A 2,559-nucleotide genomic window follows, 5' to 3' on the forward strand; every position below is an offset into this window, starting at 1 on the left:
TGCTAATTCATTATTCCTAATCATCTTAGAACCCCATTTTCCTTGATTAGTTCATTAGTAATGAAAGATTAAAAAGGGGTTTGATGGATTTTTCTATTTAGGCTTTTTAATGATGAAATTGATTGGGTTTATGCTAGAGTATGATGTATCTAAGGTTGTTAATCATATATCTCCCATTATTAGTGTTGAATTCTTGAATCTAAAATTGGGGGTTTTGCTTGAATTTCGAAATTGGGTGAATCTTTGAGTTAATTTAACAATTAGTTGATGGGTTTTGATCACCTGGTGTTTAATTGGATATTTTACCCTCGAAACTCCCGTTTTGACCTTCTGGGTCCCGTTTTTCCAAATTCTAGGGTTGGGTTTTGACCTAATTTGAATGATAGCAATATAGGTATCAATCTTCATGATTTCTAACCTAGATTTCTAATATGCCTAGACTTTCTTGATCTTGAGGCTCAACGGAAGGGCAAGGCTAAGGAGTGATTATTGGTGTATTAATGTCCGGCCATCCAGGTAGGCTATGGCTTGCCCTTGGTGAGACTTCATGTAGCAAAGCATATATTTAGATGATATTGTCATAGACAGCATGTAGACCTTCGGGTATGAAGTTGGGTTGGATAATGTCTTAGGTTAGGCCCTGTTGTGTGATTGGGGTTAGACAACCCGTTGTGTTGTGACTTGATTATTCTATTGTTGTTGGCTTGAGGCCACGTGATGATAGTAGATTTTGGGGACTGTTGTTACATCCTGATTGTGATATTGTAGTACCTTACTTGTTGATGTTGATATGAGGATAGAGTTCTATATGACTTGTGTAGTCTTTCATGATATTGTTGGCGTACCCATGTTTGGTAATTGTGATATTGATCTGATTATTCATGTTGACACATACATTGGATGCATTCTCATCCTTCATGATATACTGTTGATACATTGTTGATACTTGATAAAACACCGTGTGAGCTGGGCTCGATTTGGATGAGAGTGACGTGAGAGTCTGATATCTGATGTTTCTTCCGAAATCGTGGATTAGGTGGGTGCATGGACTCCTCGGGTCCCCCGGGGTGGTGCTAATGAAAATCCTCCGTGCTCAAAGATCCGAAGTCTCATCTGTTTGTTGGGCAAAGATCCGGGACGAGTAGCACATAGACTTCGCGAGTCACCTTAGGTTGTGCTACTGAGACATCGATACTTCCGTCCGGAGTACATGTGTACACAGCATTGCATTGCACTGCATTTGCATTCATACATTATTGCGTTGCATTATGGCTTATAATGTGATAATCTGGTGTTTTACTTGTGATGTTAGTTTCGGATTGGATATATTGAGACTTGGCACACTTGGGTTTAGATGTTTCTACCTAGGTGATGACGTGTACTTGGTTCTGATTATGTTTGACTTATACTTGTTGATTTATCTTCCTGTCTTGCTTTATTGTCTGAATTATGTTAGCTATACTTAGTCGGCCTATGATACTTACCAGTACTGTGATTTTGTACTGACTTGCACTTGCTACATTCTTTTATGAATGCAGGTTTCCAGGTTGGATCTTCTTCCGCTCCCGTGGATGATAGTCACTGTCAAGTTGCTTTGAGTCTACAGCATGAGCACGAGAAGTCCGCTGCCTTGAAGACTCTTCGTATTTATGTCTTACTTCCCATTCTGATACATATATAGATTTGATATATTATTATATTTCCAGACTTGTACATTTCGGATCTAGATGCTCTTGTATGGCTTAGACCAGACCTTAGGTGTATTTTCTTATTTCCGCTCTTTCTTCTCTACTATTATCGTAAGACTTACATGAATTATTCTTTTTCGCTTAATTGATTTATTTATTTATGCCTTTATTAGCTTTGGGTTAAGGGTTCGCTAATCGAGGTAGAAAAGATAAGTGCCTGCACAGCTTAGCCAAATTGGGTCGTGATAAGGTTTCGGCGCGGTAGTATATGTATGTATGCTCTATACCTTAGGGAATAAGTTTATTTTGAATTTGGCCATAGAGCCACAAGTATGAGGATGATAGATCGGATTTGAGACCCTAAGGAATAATAGGTTATGAAGTTGGCCGCGACAGGCATAAATTGCTCGTGATAGTTTGGACAGAAAAGGGCCTAATGGCAACAAAAAAAAATCACAGGAGTCAGACAAGTTTGATGTTGCAAAAGAGGTGATTTCAGTTGGTTCAAGTTTAATCAGGTTAGAACTAGAGAGTACTACGTTAGTAAGTTACTACAACAAGTAGCTACTACCATGAGATAAGAATAGCTGACAGTTCCCTCTCAGGTCGTGTGATTAAGTGTTTACCCCAGATATGTATAGTTTGTCATGATTTTAAAGTGCATAGAAAGCTTGGGGTTAGGTATTTCAATCTTTTATTTAAGAGAGACGTGATTGCCATAAGATTGATCCATGACGATAGTCAGAAAAGATAGTATGCGATCGCAGAATAGGTCAGGGGATGAGGGAAGTTATAAATAACCTTATGCTTCACGCTAGTTATTCAAAATAGAACAATAGAACATGATGATTAGCAGGTGGTTAGTAGAAAA

This window comes from Lycium ferocissimum, chromosome 1 (genome assembly GCF_029784015.1).
Source record: "Lycium ferocissimum isolate CSIRO_LF1 chromosome 1, AGI_CSIRO_Lferr_CH_V1, whole genome shotgun sequence".
Classification (NCBI taxonomy): Eukaryota; Viridiplantae; Streptophyta; class Magnoliopsida; order Solanales; family Solanaceae; genus Lycium; species Lycium ferocissimum.